The sequence below is a fragment of the Ochlerotatus camptorhynchus genome, unplaced genomic scaffold, assembly GCF_037179485.1.
Source record: "Ochlerotatus camptorhynchus isolate MF236.1 unplaced genomic scaffold, CSIRO-AGI_Acam_v1.1 ptg000391l, whole genome shotgun sequence".
In the NCBI taxonomy this organism is placed as follows: domain Eukaryota; kingdom Metazoa; phylum Arthropoda; class Insecta; order Diptera; family Culicidae; genus Ochlerotatus; species Ochlerotatus camptorhynchus.
The window spans coordinates 1,175,510-1,194,251 of record NW_027040878.1 but is presented as its reverse complement, the minus strand read 5'-3'; the positions used below and the strand labels follow the sequence as shown (position 1 = coordinate 1,194,251).

At 38.0% G+C, this 18,742-nt stretch overlaps 1 protein-coding gene across 2 annotated transcripts in view; it reads left to right on the top strand.

The window, feature by feature from the left end:
• LOC135710551 (homeobox protein PKNOX1-like) overlaps positions 1-18,742 on the top strand; it is a 289,794-nt gene that overhangs the window by 39,820 nt on the left and 231,232 nt on the right. The window lies entirely within an intron of this gene.

Below are 18,742 nucleotides of genomic sequence, written 5' to 3'. Positions count from 1 at the left end.
TGGAGGAGGGGTACTTTTGGGGATCAAAAAGTGCCATTCCTTCTATAGAGTGAATCTTCCACAATTTCCAGGTATTGAAGTTGTTGCATGTCAGGCTATTATTAAAGGTAAGAGCCTTTGTATTGCTTCTGTTTATATTCCTCCTAGAGCCGTTGTTAATCGCAAACAACTTTCAGATATCTGTTCGGTACTTCCTGCTCCACGGTTGATTATGGGAGATTTGAATTCCCACGGTACAGGCTGGGGGGAACTGTATGATGACAACCGTTCTACTTTGATATATGACCTCTGCGACAGCTTTAATATGACAATTCTTAACAATGGAGAAGTAACACGTTTGGCTGGCCCATCCTCGAATGGAAGTAGATTAGACCTCACACTTTGCTCTAACTCATTATCGTTGGATTGCACGTGGAATGTGATCCAAGATCCCCACGGTAGTGATCACTTGCCGATCAAAGTTTCAGTTGCCAGTGGGTTCAATCCGTCGGAACCCGTTAACGTCGCGTACGATCTTACCCGTAATATCGATTGGACAAAGTTCAAGAATGTGATAGAAGATGCCCTAACGTCGGTAGAAGGGCTTCCACCGTTGGAGGAATATAACTTCCTCTCCAATCTGATCTTGGACAGCGCGCTTCAAGCTCAAACTCGGCCGGTTCCAGGAACGTCTTTCCGTAGGAAACCTCCTTCCCCTTGGTGGGACCAGCAATGCACTGAGGTTTATCGTAAAAAGTCCGACGCGTTTAAGCTTTTCCGGAAACGTGGAACACCCGTACATTTCGAAGCGTACTCGGCTCTTGAACGCGAACTCAAGAGCCTCATCAAAGCCAAGAAACGCGGATACTGGCGGCAATTCGTGGACGGATTATCGCGCGAAACGTCGATGAATACGCTTTGGAATGCGGCGCGAAGGATGCGTAACCGGTCTTCAAACAACGAGAGCGAGGAGTACTCCGATAGTTGGATCCTCAAGTTCGCGCGAAAAGTATGTCCTGATTCTGTGCCGGCACAGATGATTCCTCGCGAAACGACGAATTCGGTAGACGGGATCAGCCAGCCTTTTTCAATGCTGGAGCTCTCACTTGCGCTCCTTTCGTGTGGCAATTCGGCTCCGGGGGCTGATAGAATCAAGTTCAACTTGTTGAAGAACCTCCCAGACGTCGCTAAGAGGCGCATGTTGAACTTGTTTGGTCAGTTCCTGGAGCTTAATATTGTTCCGGATGATTGGAGGCGGGTGAGAGTTATTGCCATTAAAAAGCCTGGAAAACCCGCGTCAGATCACAACTCGTATCGTCCCATTGCGATGTTATCGTGTATTCGAAAATTGTTGGAGAAAATGATCCTTTTTCGCCTGGACAAATGGGTTGAGTTGAACCACCTACTCTCAGATACTCAATTTGGTTTCCGTAGGGGCAAGGGAACGAACGACTGTCTCGCGTTGCTTTCCACTGAAATTCAGTTGGCTTTTGCTAATAAAGAGCAAATGGCTTCTGTCTTCTTGGATATTAAGGGGGCTTTTGATTCAGTATCCGTTGAAGTCCTTTCAGACAAACTCCACGCTTGTGGCCTTTCTCCATTAATTAATAACTTTTTGTACAATTTGCTGTCAGAGAAACATATGAGCTTTTCTCATGGAAACTCTACAGCTTCACGATTTAGCTACATGGGTCTCCCCCAGGGCTCATGTTTAAGCCCCCTTCTGTATAATTTCTACGTCAGAGAAATTGACAATTGTCTAAGTGACAACTGCACGTTGAGACAACTTGCAGATGACGGCGTAGTGTCTATGACAGGGCCCAAAGGGGTCGACCTGCAAGGACCCTTACAGGATACCTTAGACAATTTGTCTACTTGGGCTATTCAGCTAGGTATCGAATTCTCCACGGAGAAAACTGAGTTGGTCGTTTTTTCTAGGAAGCATAGCCCAGCACAACCAAAGCTTCAACTTTTGGGTAAACCGATCACTCATTCTATGTCCTTCAAATATCTTGGGGTCTGGTTCGATTCAAAATGCACCTGGAGATCCCACATTGAGTATCTGAAGCGGAAATGCCAACAAAGGATCAATTTTCTCCGAACAATTACCGGAACGTGGTGGGGAGCCCATCCTCAAGATCTTCTAACGTTGTACCGGACAACGATTTTATCGGTTTTAGAGTACGGTAGTTTTTGCTTCCAGTCGGCGGCTAAAACGCACATCATCAAACTGGAACGGATCCAGTATCGCTGTCTTCGTATCGCGTTAGGATGCATGCACTCGACTCATACGATGAGTCTCGAAGTGTTAGCGGGCATGTTGCCACTCTCTGATCGGTTTTCGGAATTATCCCTCAGGCTCCTCACCCGTTGTGAAATTATGAACCCACTGGTGATTGCAAACTTTGAGAAGCTTCTTGAGCTAAACCCTCAAACTCGTTTTATGTCATTGTACTACGTGTACATAACACAGGATGTCAGCCCTTCGCAGCATAATCCCTATCGTGTTTGCTTCTCCGACTTCGACAGTTCTGTTCATTTTGATTTATCAATGACGCAAGAGATTCGCGGAATCCCAGAGCATCATCGTTCCATGATTGCTCCGTCAATTTTCGCTGCAAAGTTTGGCCAAGTTGATTCCGCAAGATCGTTCTTCACAGATGGATCACTAATAGAGGCGTCCGCTGGTTTTGGTATTTATAACGAATTTCATAGCGCCTCTCGAATGCTTCATGCTCCTTGTTCCGTATATGTTGCTGAACTGGCGGCAATACATTATACGATAGAAACGATCGCCTCACTTGCACCAGATCATTATTTTATTTTTACGGATAGTCTCAGTTCTGTCGAGGCTATTCGCTCCATGAGGCCGGTAAAGCACTCCTCGTATTTTCTCATGAAAATACGAGAGCTTCTAAGTGCTTTATCTTTAAGATCTTTTGTCATCACCTTTGCATGGGTCCCATCTCATTGCTCGATTGCGGGCAATGAGAAGGCGGACTCGCTTGCAAAGGTGGGCGCTATGGAAGGCGATATTTACGATCGACAAATCGCCTACGACGAATTTTTCTTCATTTATCGTCAACAGTCCCTCGCCAGCTGGCAAAATAAATGGAGTGAAGGGAGTTTGGGACGATGGTTATATTCAATCATCCCTAAGGTGTCGAAGTGTCCTTGGTTCAAGGGGTTGGATGTGGGTCGAGACTTCATTCGTATGATGTCTCGCCTCATGTCCAATCACTACTCGTTAAACGCTCACTTGTTCCGTGTTGAGCTGGGCGACAGTAATCTCTGTGAATGTGGACAAGGTTACCAGGACGCAGATCACATTATTTGGTCATGTGCTGAGCACCGTGGAGTCAGATCCGAGTTGTACGATTCCCTTCGGGCTCGAGGTAGACAACCTAATGTTCCAGTTCGGGATATTTTGGCTAGACGCGATCTGGAGTTTATGCAACTCATATATGTTTTCTTGAAGAATATTAACCATAGATTGTAAGTTTGATTAACCTTGTGTTTAGTTTGTGTTTTGTATGTGTGTGTGTATTTTTTTTTTGTAGATTTGTTTCTGTAATAATTGTATAATTACAGAGTTGATATAACGTCGATAGGATTAAGTATTTGTTTAAGAAATAGTGAAATTTTTGAATCATAAATCATATTCCAAATCTCCTTTTCCCTCTCCCGATCCAAACAATTGTCATCCACTAACCTCGAGAAGACCGCGAGTAATCGGTTCCAATCCTTTAATTTTAAATTTAAGACATTTATAATGTATAAAGAAAATGATAACTTGGCTCTGTAAAGTTTATTCGAATGAGCCTGTACAAATAAAGTAATTAACAAAAAAAAAAAAAAAGAAATGGCCATAAGAAACATCCTTCAAGGCGCAGTATCGGGGAAGGCCGGTTCAACATAAGAATGCTGACCATCTTATTTCCAAGTCTACGTACTCCCGACTGACATGTGTAGAGAGGAGCACATCATGCTGTAGACTGAAACTGATCGATGTGTCGGTCCGGCTTATGAAAATCGAAAAAACGACCAACTGTTGCTCATATTCGGTTTTAGTACACGTCATTGCACTGTTTCTGTTCGTACACTACCAAGGATAAGTTCGGGAACACATAAATGAAAAATTAAGTTCTACATCACCTAGCCTATCTGACCTTGATTTGGATATGAAGGATAAAATGATATGATGCATAAATGTTGATGATAATCTTTGCAACTTTCTCGAATAATGTTGTAAAGTACCTTTACGCTGATGTTAGATATGAGAGATATATGATAGTGAAACATCTAGGGAACCCCACATTTATGAAAAGTAGTGTACGCTAAGCTGACGACGTTCTTCGCGAAGTAAATAAATATTTCTTTCTTCTGAAAGTAGGGATGATCACTTCTAATGAGAATGATATGTATCGTAGTCGCAAGTAATTGTGGCTTTTCATATCTGCCGGAAATTGACTGTTACACTCAGGCATGGAAAATCATTTACATTCATTTCGTGCATTCATTTACATTTATTTGCCCCTAACTTTTTTCATCAACAGAATTTCGCAAAATGATGTATAGAGTTTTTGTAGGTTTGTTAGTAGCTGCAACTTTTTTCCCTAACTCAAATCCGTATATCTTATGCATGATGAACCAGAGCGAACAGAAGCCACTACTGTTTTTCAGTGAATGTATTTTACATTCACTGAAAAACAGGAACATGATCTGCCCGCGCTAATTCGTGATGCATAAGAGATACAGATTTGAGTTATGGAGCTTATATCAGGAGTCTTTTAGTGTAAAAATTATAAATTATAATCATGAATGTCTCAAAATACAGGTTGCTCTGATTTTTTATATCGGTTAAAAAATTGGCGGAAGCGATAATCGCTATCGAAAATGTTCCTAGTGGATTAACTAAAATGTGCCCAACTCTGAACGAAGCATTAACTTTTTACAACAGTTGAGAAATGTTTTCACTTGCAATAGGAGCTTTTTGAGGTATTGGCAATTATACCATATGACGTTTTGAATGTGATTCTTAGATACGGAAATCAATAATACCTGCTGTGTAGATTGTATTGTCAATATCAAGGTGGGAGGATATTTTGCTTATTGCTTATATTGCTTCCCAAACAATATTTATATGTTTACTCCAAACAAAGAAAACACAAATAACCTAGCTAGTTTCATCGACCTGCAGAGAACACTTTGTCATTCAGGGTGAAATGGAGGATGTAGGGAAAGACATTTTATTTCTTGATGACCTTTTTCATTATCAACAACTTGAATTATTTTTGCTAAACATACGACACCACTATTCGCATGCTTCAGTCAGCCGTCCGCAAAAATCATGTGAGCCGAAAGCTCTTCGCGAGAAATTCGTGTTTAGTACATTTTTTTTTCTTTCCCATGCCTTGTTCGCCATGTACCGGTACAACGGGAAAATGGTATGCATGAAATGAAAATGGAAAAACGATGCGAGGAAAGTTGGAAAATTGTACTTTGAAGTGCACCAAAAGATTCCTGACATTCTCACGAATCTTTTAGTATATAATTATCTGGTACTTTAGAATAAAGATCACGAGCTATCAGAGGGGAAAGATAGAACATGGTGTCTACACCTATGCAATCACGTGGCCGGAATTGGGTGGTCTTCATGTCGGAAAAACAACCCAGTTTTTTTGTGGGTTGGATTTTCCTAAAAATTTTCCAACTATCATGTTGCCAGAAAGTTATGCTAGAACGTAGTGTGCTTCGATTTTTCGATTAGTTTATTGTTCTAGCTAATTTTTGCGGGTTTTTCCAGATGTTCTAAAAAATCCCAGCAAGGGAATAATATCAATAATACTTCCAGACGGGGGCCTTAAGCGGAATCCCAATGCTTTGGTCAGGGATGTGGCCAAATAGTTGAATCTGTCCAAGTTTTTCGTTCAGAGAGCCTAGGACCGGGAGGGATTGCATACGTACAAAGTGCAGGAGGCTCCAAATCGTGACGAACGGCAAAATACGGTGGGATAGTCACGGTCCCGGAAACTGTACACCCAGATGCTGACGAAGCCTCATTTTCTAATCATGGCTGAAGAGACTAACGTCAATGCGGACTTCTGGCAGCTTCCGGTGCTACTGTTCTTCACCGGCTATCACAAGTTTGATGTTCCGGAGGAAGTAAGGAAGCAGAAACTTTCAAAGATTGCCAAGAAATACATGATTTGGCAAGCGATCTGCTCATGTTCGAAACGGAGTGTGCCGTTCGTGAATACCGAGACTGTAAACGGGGAGATCTACCTCAAGGAGTGTCTACAGAAAGTAGACTCTGTTGAAACTACACGAGGGCCCTACGATCTTCTGATCGGATCTAGCTTCGTGCCACTATTCAAATGTTGCCTTGGAGTGGTACGAAGCCAACGGGGTCACTTTCGTACCCCCAACGCACTAAGGTCCATCGAAAAATACGGGGCTATTATGAAGCAGGCACTACGGAAGCATCCCAAGGAGGTCAAATCAGAGGAAGACATGAAGAAAAAGTGGGGTTCCGTACAGAAGAAGGTGCAGCCAGATGTTGTACAGAACCTAATGAGTGGAGTTAAGCGTAAGGTGCGAGCGTACGGTTATGGTATTGAAGTTGAATGAAATAAATTTTATACCAAAAGCTTACTAATGGGTTATATTTTATTGTCTGAAAGTTTGAAAAGGATCGGTCAACTAGGTAATTTTGCTACAGCGTTTTTTTCCGTGATGCAATTTTATGTGGGACACACTTTAGTCTACTTTTGCTTGACGAAATAAATAAATAAATATGAAGCTAGTGCTGTCTGCCACCAGGTTCATGAAAATTAATTGAGCTTTTGTTTAAACATATTGTCAAGACTGGACACTAACGAATAATATTCCAAAAGGGCAATTTAAGAATTATTAGCGTTTTGTTTTGTTAATTAAATGTGCTCTAATATTTACACTGCTTCACGCAGAAAAATTAATTTTTGTTTCAGGGTCTAATGTATTTTGTTATTGATTCAAACATATTGTATCACTATATATAGACATATTTTTGAATCAACAAAATAGTTTTTAGAATCAACAAATTATTGACTCTAAAACCGGTTTGTTGATTCGAAAATATTTTTCTTTGGATTAACCGAATAATATATTTGGATCAATACCAAAAATATATTAGGCCCTGAGCCAAAAATATATCCATTTGAATTTAAAAATCATTTCTCTGCGTGTTCAAGGTAAATTGAAAGTTTTAGGCAGTATTTTCAAAAATGCTACATTTTTCAAAAAAATCATATCTTTCATATTTAATTTTAGTTTATTTACCAAAATACATAATATTTTTTTTCAGTGTATATTTTTTCTAGAATAGCACAATACTCCTACACAACACCATCTCGATCAAACAAATCGTTCTGGATCTATGTATTTTTGTATTTATGCAGTATTTTTTACATAAGCTCTTTTCAGAAGTTAGTCGCGTTATTTAAAAAAATCAAAAATATTTTTATTTGGAACACGCCCAAAACACTCATTTTTTTAAACCAGGAAAAAACAAAGTCCAACAACAATAAAAACAGTTTGTACAATTGACTTTTGAGCACTACTGTATGTATGTTAATCGTTTTTTGGTCATCCCTATCCCTAATAATTTCCATCTTGCACAGAATAAAATTTAAACTATTTATTACTTATTATGTAAACATCCATGTATGTAAATTGGACGATTTCATGCAATATTTATATATTTCATAAAATGTCTCATATCTTTACATGATATATAATGTAATCTTGTATGATTTATAATGCTCCAATTATGTGCATCATATTTAACAGAAATTCACTCTTCTTTTTCGAACTGTGTAGTATAAATAGGTACTATGGGGCTGTTCATAAACTACGTAGACGGGGGGTTGACAATTATCCACAGCCCATACAAATTTAAAAAATGTATGGACAATTGTCTACGCAGGGGGAGGGGGGGGGGGGTCAAGAATCCCAAAAAAACTGTCTACGTAGTTTATGAACAGACCCTATAGCGCACCGCACAGGAACAGGCTGGTGCAGGTACTTTCTCGGGGACAGCAACACGCCGCATGGAAGAGTGTTGGGATATTTAGCCACGGGAGGTAAAATCCCATACAAAGTGTTACTGCTAGGTGGGGAGGGGGAACGTGAGGGAAATTTTCCACCAAAATTACTTGCGACCAGAGGGAGAAAACGGAGCTATAAGCGAAATAAGTGTTGTGGAATGAAAGATTAACTTTTGCACTCCAGTATTTGCTTACTCCTTGGATGATGCGATGCGGCATCTGATGGTTCCGGTGGCCCTGTGGGGAGAGGGAGGGTGGGTGTGGTACATGTGCAGATGGAATTGGGAATTAAAATGAGGGAAAATCGTCTCCTGGAAGTAGGGTTGCTGTCATTCATTTGCTATATAAAAATTATTTTCGGAATTATGAAATCATTAGACGTTCTGATGATAATTTCAGTGATCAAATTCGCTGATTGTGACTCTACTGAAATTGACAGGTTTCATGTGTCAACCACACACTTTACAACCTTTTTGTCTAACTTGTATCAAGTAAAAAATATCATCATAACCGAGGGGGGCGACACATCTAAATCTCAAGTTTAGATGCTCAACAAAATCTCACACTAGCGAATCAATCTTCGAAAAATCTTTTTTCATTTGGCGCATCTACTTGCATCGTGCATCATCTTTTTGCAGGAAATCTTCAGAATCGTCATCAATCTTCTTGCTGTCTACTCAGCGTGCGCGCAGCTAGCCACAGCAAAACACAATCTTTTCTGCATCGTAGATAGAGTCGTCCCCCTCGATCATAACATCAAATGAGTTCATAATTCTGAAAAACATTTTTTTTTAAACAAAATGAATCGCAGCAACCTTGCCTGGAAGGAGGCGTAGGAATTATGCGGACGGGGAAAATTCAACCATATGCACACACGTGTCAAAATTAAAAATGCTTTGGGTAGTAAATTTGAGATGCCGGAGGTGTTTCGCTTTTATGCTTGTGGAAGAAATTTGGGAATAAGAAGCGCATTTAAGCAACGTATTGCATGGGATAAGAAATTGCTCATTATTATTCAAATTTTATCAAATATTCAAAATTCAATCCCAAAAAAAAACTAAACAGGCCTGGATTTGGTCATCAAACTCAGAAGCAAATCACCCGTTCAAGAGTAATGATCAAAAATCAAATAATATTTGTCAAAACCACACGACCATGAATCAAAACTTTTGTCGTCGTCGTCGTCGTCGTCGACATCATCGTTCGGAAAAGGCCAACTTTGCCAAACCGTCTGCAAAGTGTGATCCTTCGTCCTTGTGCCGCAGGAGCCTAAGGGAAAGCGACGATGAACGTGCACAAAAGAGACCGTGACACACACCATCATCCGTTTCTCGTCGCTTAATGGGAAATCCATAAATATGATCCCCTTTCTTAAATCTTCTCGGTTCGCTCCACAAGCGCGCACTGACTGGGTGGTGGTGACGGGTGACGGGCGGGTGGCACATAGAATCGTAGCATATCGTTCGTCACATCGCATCGTGCTGCTGCCGATTGGAAGACGACGGTAGGCAGGCACTCACTCTCGCCGCCGACACCAGTCAGTGTCAGTTTTTGGGTGACTGATGGCGGTTGTTATTTATGGCACTCAGTTGCCTGGCACCAACACATAGCCGGCAGGGGGTGGTGGGAAATGAGTTACTGTGTTGATAGGTGGCTTATGGCGTACTTACTACCCACCCCACTGGGCACTGGATACACTCCGTGACGCGATGAAGTGATGAAAAATGTGGTGTTTTGTTCATTCGCTTTCTCCCTTGCTCCGTCGGGAGAATGAGAGAACGGCATACTCTTACAGTTTGAGCTTAGGTAGGATTATTTCGAAGAGGCCGTGTTGTCAGTGGTGCGTTTTTTTCCAAGCAATGAAGTAACCCTAAAATTTTAAGATCTGCGTAAAATTTTGAAAAAAATTAAATTTTTCAGATTAATAAAAAAAAGAGTAAATTTTGGAGGTCTAATAAGAGCCTGGATGCACGCAATCGTCTAAAGGGTGTATTCAATAAAAATGGTACACAAATAAACAGCTGTAACTTTTTAACTATTATACCAAATTACTTATAGTTTTGTAGATTGTTTAGTCCACATTGTTTCACGACGCCGATTTTAATTTTCGTCACGTTTTCTATTTTTCCAAAAATTATGCGAAAATTATCAAAATTCCTAGAAAATTTGTTTTTTCCTTAAACTCCCGAGAAAATCGACATGTAAACATATTTTTCTATCTCATCATGGAAAAAATTAGACCCTCAGTAAAACCGATCTTTTGTGGTTTTTTGAGTCCAACTTTATGCCACAATGACTTACAAAAAATAGTTTTGCGCGTGATTTGTTTTTTTTTTTAATTTAAAAATTCATGGTGGCCAGCAAACCGGGAAAACCGAAAATACCGGGAAATATCCGGGAATTTGAAAAGTAACCGGGAAAACCCTGGGAATTTGGCGAGAGAACCGGGAAAAATAAATTAACCATACCAGAGGAACAAATTTTACACCAGAGTTTAAGAATAAACAATTAAAACAGAGTGACCCTTTACCAAATGAATGTCTTGCTCTATTTGCTGCATAATTTTCTTAAATTTCCCGTCTTATTGTTTTAAGAATTTAATCACTCAGTAATAAAGCAAATTGATTTTTGTCGTTTCAATTTCAGATGTAGAGTGCATGGTTCTTAAAAGAAAATATTGAAGATGCTGGACTTTGGAAACAAAAATTTGTAAAAACCGAAACTGAATTATTCTTTTCCGGGGTTTTAATTTTTCGTTGTTCAAAATTCTCATGATATGAATTCCTGAATTAACTTGGAATTCTGCTCTGCATCATCTTCAAATTGTTTTAAAATAAACCAGAAAACACTCCGCGTAATAATTACCGTTGAATTTTTTTTAGAAGTTTCCTCGCAACCCCTGCTAAGAATTTAATTGGATACCTTCTTAGAATTCCCTTGAGCCTATATGGAAACTTTGATTCCTTTGAAAATCTCTTCAAAAATTTATTTTAGCTCTATTCAAAACAACATAAATCTTTCGAAATATTATTTAGAAGCCCCATGGAGTATTTTAAAGAATTTCTTTTTAATTAACAGCAAATTTGTTGCAATGAATTTTGTTGGAGTTCTGTGATGAATCTTTCGCACTAGGGTTGAAATTATTGCCAGAACACTCTTAGAGCTCTGTTTCTTGTTGAATTCTGATCATAATTCTCTTGGAATACTTCTTAAAATTCATCTGTCATTTTCCTCAAGATTCTCATACAAATCTCCTCAGAATCACGTAGGAATCTTCCGCAAAGTTTTGTTTTTCACAATTCCTTTTTAAATCTTCTCAAATTACCTAACAATTTAATTTAGAACTTTCTGTTTCATTCTTCTCCAAATTCATCGAACAATTTCTAAGGATTTCATGTCAGAATAATTCTGGAATTCAGTTCAGAACTTCTCCTTTGAAAACTGTGTGAGAATCCTGCTCAATATTTGTTTGAAATCAACACTTTGAATTCTTTTAAATTTGACTAAAAACTCCAGGGTTTGTCCACTAGATTCTACCACCCTGAAAATTGTAATTTTTGATATCTTTTTCCAATATTTTTTTATAAAAACGTTATTATTTTTTTCGTAGCGGTGAACTTCCCCTTAAGAAGCTTCCGGTGAATGCTTCTTTTAGAATCATTAAAATGTTCTTTTAGAAGCTTATTCTTGAAGTTTATTTTAGAAGCTTGTTTTGGAAGCTTATCAACACATAAATAACATAAAGAAGATCATCAGATGTGAGCCCAAACAAATTGCGAAGTTGTTAAACAAGCCGTATGAGAAAAGGTATTTGTCAATCGTTTCCTCAATCATTTCTAAATTTTTCATTACTTTATATTTTTTTAAATCTTAGCTCAATTCTTGATTTTAAATTAATTATCCTGTTATGGATGGCTTAGAATTGGAAAAAGATAATGCCACCTTACTAAGTATAACGTAGTTTTAGTACTGAAAGTACAAGTAATAGGCGTATTATTGTTATTGAAATAGTGCCATATATAATCTTAATTTTTGTATACTAAAACCCACCTCTGCATAGGTGTAGCCAGAGGGAGCAGGGGGGGGGGGGCAATTGCCTCCCCCTAAACTCATGTTTTCGGTGAAATGGCATTCGGCCAAATTTTCCATAGTAATTTTTCAATTTTTCTTGTAATCAGTCACTATTTTCAACTTTGCTTTGTGACGTTTAATCGCCTTTCTTATACCCTGTACATAGATAGAGAAAGACGATTTTGTTTTCTAAATAATTTCCTGAGTTTTCCAGGTTTTTCCAGAACTTTAATGGATAAATTCCAGGCTTATGATAAGAAAACTTTTTTTAAAATGCGTTCAAAATATGATTTTTTGGAAGATCAAAAACAACAGTAATCAACTCAAATGTTTGAGACATGGCAATCAGTTTTAAAGAAACAGCTTTATAATCAAATCCATTGAATGTTGAAGTTTAGCACTTACTTAATTTCTCACTTTAAAAAAGTTTTAAATAAACCTACTTAATTTGAGTAAGTACAAGATCAAAAAATACTCAATGCCGTGAAGTTTCGTATCTCAAGTACAAGTTCAAGATATGTAAAGTGCCTGAATTAAGGAAAACAAATAAATGATTTATTTCAAGTTTATAATGAACTTTATGAAAGATGAGAGATCTTCGTTGCAGCCCTATTAACTTCATAACAATTGTAGGAACTTTCGAGAAGTTCTAAGAAATGAAAGGAAAAGAAGCTCCATAAACAAACTGCGGGAACATAAGGGAAATTAACACGCTAAAAATATGGGGAACTTACTGGAAGTTTTAGGAACCTCAAAGCGGTTCTTTTAGCATTCGAAAATATTCAGGATCTATTATGAAGTTCCTAGAATTTCAGAGAACTTCGCAGGTGTCAGACGAACTTGAGAAATATAGAAAACTTGAGGGGTCTTTTGAAATTTTTTAAGAAGTTCTAAGCACCTCAGAAAAGCTAGATCTAGAGATCTTTGAGGAATTTCAGATCTTAAGAGCAGTTCCCGTAACTTTAGTCCACATTTTGGGGCAGTTTAAAGATCTATAATCGTAAATTTAGAAACATTCAGGATAGTTCCATGATGTGCTGAAAAAAAAATCGAGAACCCTTAGATGTTCCGTGAATTTAAGGAAGTACAGAGACCTTCAGGAAATTTATGAAAACTTCGAAAATATTTCAGGAACTTCACAGAAGTCCAGAATATTTCAGGGAAATTTAAAGGTGCTTACGGGAATTCCATTTATTTTCGAGCAGAACCGAGATCTTCAAGATCTCGAGAGCTTTAGAAAAGCATCGAGAATATTAAGACAGATCAGAGAATCAAAGGAAATTTACGGAAACTTCTGCACAGGTCCGAGAGAATTTCTGGAAAGTGATAAAATTTATATGAACATCCGGAAAACGTGAGAGTATTTTAAGGGTGTTATATCATAGAGATTTCAGAGAACTTCTAAAAATCTAGCTAGTTAATTAGAGAACATCAACGAAGTTCCATTAACTAAGAAAAAATGCGAGAATTTTTAGCAAGCAACAATATCCTCAAGAAATTCCAGAGAACATTTAATAAATTAAGATATTTTTAGATAGTTTCATAGCGGCGCCGGTGGTTTAGTGGTAAGCGTGATTACCTCTCACCCCAGCAGGCCTGGGTTCAATCCCAGTCGGCGCCGCCGGGAGGTTCTGAGGCATAACATCTCTGATCACGCCTTCCTTCGGAAGGGAAGTAAAGCCGTTGGTCCCCGGTTCATGAGTTGATGGGTCGATCGGTAGGGTCCAGGTGTGGGTGCTGCCTTTTTTGGCATCGGTAGCATTGGTGCTCAGCACGGAAAACAAAATCGACGGAAAAGAAATCAAGGAAAAAAAAAGATAGTTTCATGATATTCAGCAAAATTTCGAGTACATCGAGGACGATCAGATAGCTTCAGAATAATCAGTGATGGAAAAGTTCGCGATAACTCACTATGACTCGCGAACTTTTCCCATGGTGAACTTCGTTAAATATCGCGAACTTTTCCAACACTGAGAATAATCTCATTAACTTAAGCAAATTTGTAGCGACTTACAAGGAGTTCCGTAGGGGGGTATTTCAAGAATTCTTTGATTGATTCAAATACGTCAGAAGCGTCAGAGAAAATTTGCCGGATTATTAAACAAATTTAGAAAACTTCAGGTAAGCGGGTTCCTAAAAAATTCTGATAAATTCAGGGCAGTCTAGAGAACTTTAAAGAAATTCAGTAATCGTTTAGGCAGTTTTAATAACACCAAGAAAGTTTAAACTATTAAAGATGTTTCAATTTAGTGTCGAAAAAATCTTGAGAACTTTAGTGAAAATTATAGAACTATATTAATTATTTCGTTCGAATTCCATGCAAATTGCGGGAGCACAAAAGTTCGAGAAATTTAGAAAAAAATCGAAAACTTCACAGAAGGACAGTGATCTTCAGAAACATTTCGAGAACTTCATAGAAATCTATGGAGCTTAAGGGGAGATCCGCGAACTTCAGGAATTTTTATGAACATTAGCAAAATGCGGGAGCATTTGAAAGTAGTTTAGTGAGCTCCGAAAATTGGAGGATTTTCAGGGAGAGGTCAGTTCCATTAGTTTCAGAAAATTAGTGGGAAATTAAAGCAGTTCCCTGATTTTCAGATAGCTTCGGAGACGTTAAAAAGTTAATTGAGGTCTTCTCATAAGTTCAAAAGTTCACTGAAGCTTAAACATTTTCAGGGCGGTTCAATTAAGTTCAGGGCAGCTTACAACAAGTTTCATGAGAACTGCAAAAATGTTAGAGAAGTTTTTAGAATTTAAGAAAAGAACAGAGAACCTCAGAGCAGTTCCGTTAACATTAGAGAAGTCAAATAAATTTTAAAGAAGTTAGACCGAATTGTTAAACTTTTAGAGGTGATCCATGATCATTAGAAAAATTTAGGAAACCTTAGGAAGTTCTAAAAAAATCAGGGAAGTTTGAGAATTTGATGAGAAGTATTGTGAGGCTCAGGCTAGTCTCTCAAACTACAAAAGAACTTCAAGGCAGTTTCATTAACTTCAGGAAAAATTTGGGAACTTTCAAGCAGTTCTGAAAACCTCAGAATAGTCCATTCCATATTCAACGGAGATTTGCATTGAAATATTCCTCAAAATTTTCGTGAAGCTATCTTCCGAATTCAATTTTCTCCTAATTTTCCTTGGAATTACCTTGAAATTCTTCACAATAAGAAACCCTTTCGAAATATTCTCCGAATATTCATTGAATTCATTTCAGATTTCCATTTGAATCTCACTCCTTCCCTTGGAATTCTACTCACATTGAAAGTGTCCTAAGAATTCATTGGCATTTCTCCTTACAAATTCCTTAGATTTCTTCTCATAATTTGTTTGGCAAACTTTCCTGAATTCCTTTGAAAATGTCCTGGAGTTATTCTCAGATTTAATTTTAATCCTTCTTTTAGCCCCTTGCTTCGGCCTATCAAGCAAATAACTAATTTATTCAGCAATAATACATAATAGTAATGAAAAACTAGTATCACATCTTCTGTAAAATTGTAATCCGTAAAGTAATAGCCTATTTTTGGGACAAATTAAGTACATTTATTGTTTTTTTTTTAGAAGAAAAAGTTGAGAGAAATTTTCGTATTTTTCGATTTCTAGACGCCATGATCTTGCCGTAGTATTACACTAACGATAATCTACACTGCGGTGGTCATAAAAAAATATCTGATAATTTCATGAATTGAAAGTACTTACCTTTTTTGTAACATTGTAGCCTAATAAACCAATATCACATTTTCACTTGTATTGTTAATTCATAAGATTCAACGCTAAGTTGAAATACGTATCTGTCATGGATACCAAAATTAATCAAGTGGAATTAAATGGAAGATAACCTTTTTTTGCTGTTTTATTTAAGCATTCCGCTAACATTTTTTTATGAAGTTTCTTTTGACCATGTTTAAACCTTGATAAAACTTGCAATGTTGCTTGGGTGTTGATGTAATATCTACTTAACGAAAGGCCAGCGATTCACCGACGCCCCCACCGATGCTACACAGTTGGATAGTTGGACAGGAGATGGGTCAGGATTCGCTTAAGCAGGCGATGCGACCATAGTAATTGTTTTGGAGGAGACACGATCTTCTACTCCGTAAGCAAAAGCGGCAGCCGCCAAGCTAGCCAGGCTCCTCATTGTAAATTCCAATCCTGTTTAAAATCAAATGTACACAAACAAAAAGGAAGGGCAACATTTGAAAGAATATGCACTTTGAGGGGCACTTGGCCAGTTCTGAGGACTACTCCAACGACGTTCGATAGCGAGTGAACATAATGCGCACTCGCGACGATTGGGAAAATTGTAGGAAGTGATGCAATGTTTTGCTAATTAATTGAAATATAATTCTGTTCATAGGATTTGGGGAGAAACCATTTCACGAGACATTTCTGATGAACTAATTGTTTCAATTCATTAATAAACTTTAACATACCCTTAAGAGGTTCGACAAATTTACAAGATTGAAACTTTTACAGTTATACCTACCCGCTGAGAGTATTAACAACAATATTATCAGTTATGTCAGGCAAATTGGCTGCTGTCATTGCGTTAAATGAACTATCCCTCATGACTATTATTCATTATGCGTCTCTAGTAATCATCACTGGTGGAAGTGTGTTAGAGAGTGTCGCAGTATGTTATTGCTGTTCAAAAGAGGGTGTTTTCCCGCTAGGTTCTGAAGGACAGAATGATTAACTTTCTGTTAAAACATACAAATACATTTTCCTTTTATCATTACCACTCATTGGGTAACAGTAACCGTGATGTTTATTCCAAAACTGAATATTAATCGAAAGGAGGTATCTTCAACAAAATTTTATTTGATTTAGAATTAATCAGTATCTTTTAGAACTATTATTTAACTTCATAAGGCACACGGTCGACAATTTTGACTTATATTTGAGTTCAGTTCACTCAAATTCACAAAAAACGCAGGTCACTTAAAGACTGAGTATAATTTTAATCGGTTTTCTAGGAAAAACGTTTTGAATATAAGGAAAATCGAGAGATGTTTCACTCAGTCTATTAGTATACTCGTAGACTGAGTAAAATTATCGTCGATTTTCTTCATATTTGAGCAGATTTATGAGGAAAAGTGAGGAACATATTACTCAGTCATGAGTGACCTGCATTTTTGCGTTAATGAGTGAAAAACCACTCAATTTTGAGTCGATCTCATCGGCCGTGCATTAAAATTCCGATTATCCACGCAAACTAACTACACCATTTGATAGAGCAAACTTACTCTACCAGATGCTGGTGTTGGTTTGCCTGAATGAGTCTTAATGCGCGAGAAATCGACGTTTAAATCTATTGTTTACATTTGGAACATAGGCCTATTTCCAAGGGGTAAGTCACTCAGCACATTGTGCCGAAATTAGATTTGGCACAACTTGGGCACATCCATCGATACACCTTCTGCATACCTTCGGCACAATCTCGTAGACATTGGATTGTTGTAAATAAAATGGGAGCACCACTGCATAACTGTCATTGAAGTTGTTCACAACATTACGTGCTGTTTGACTGTATATTCAGGACTATCCTCTAATTGAATATACCAGAGAAACTAAGACCAGCAGTTTACTTGCAGATCTAAATACGAAATGTATGTTCTAGAGTGGGCTCAAGAGAAAGAGGCAGTTATTCAGACCCCATTAGCACCCTTAATTCAAATAATGATGCAACTCACACAAAACAAACTACAGAAGTCTATTCATCATCCTAGGTTTCTGGCCTGCCTTTGCGGGCATTATAAACCCCTAAAACACAGGACTTTTATCATCCTATGAACAAAAAACACCAACATTTCGCACACCCGCTACTTCCCGCGTCATCCTCAATCCGATTCATCCTTGCGATTTCAAACCAAAACATTCAAGGTGTCAGAAATATCGGGTTGCCGGCATGGACATTTTAAAAACAATCGCAGCTTGCTCTATGACCTGCACATCGATACACCTGTTGCACACTGACAAAAAAGATGACCCAAGATTGGTGTGCGAAGTGAACTCCTTGCCTATTTCACTTGTTGCTCTTGAATGAATTGACAGTTCGTCGTATGTGTGGTCGTGAGATGATGTATTTGGCTTTAATGTTGATTCTAAAAGCATCGTGGATAATGTTATCTGGATCAACCAGAAAGAAAACACTGTATCTTTCTTCCTCATCAGTTCTTACGCGAGAAGTGTAAGTGACGTCAACAATGTGGTTACGTATGAATGATAAGCAGTGAAAAAGAAGCGCGATTTCACATGCCGGACTTTTGTAGATCGAGGATCATCTTCGATAGGCCGATGTTGCATCCATTTATAGACCCAATTTGAGTACAGTAGACTGACATTACATCCACATACCTAGAGAGTTTTCATGTTTAAATACTGAGTTTTACAATTTTCGGTCGTGATTAATATCCAAATCACGGTTGCGAATACTCATTTAAGCTAAAACAATGTTTTTTTTAATTATGAAATAATTAGATGCTATGATCATATTTTGAATTGGTAAGATACAAGAAGAGGTTGCAAAGAATGTGTTTGACATATTAAACCTGTTTATTTCACTTCATGAGAGTCACAATCAGCGATTTTTCACACACTCACTCACTCAG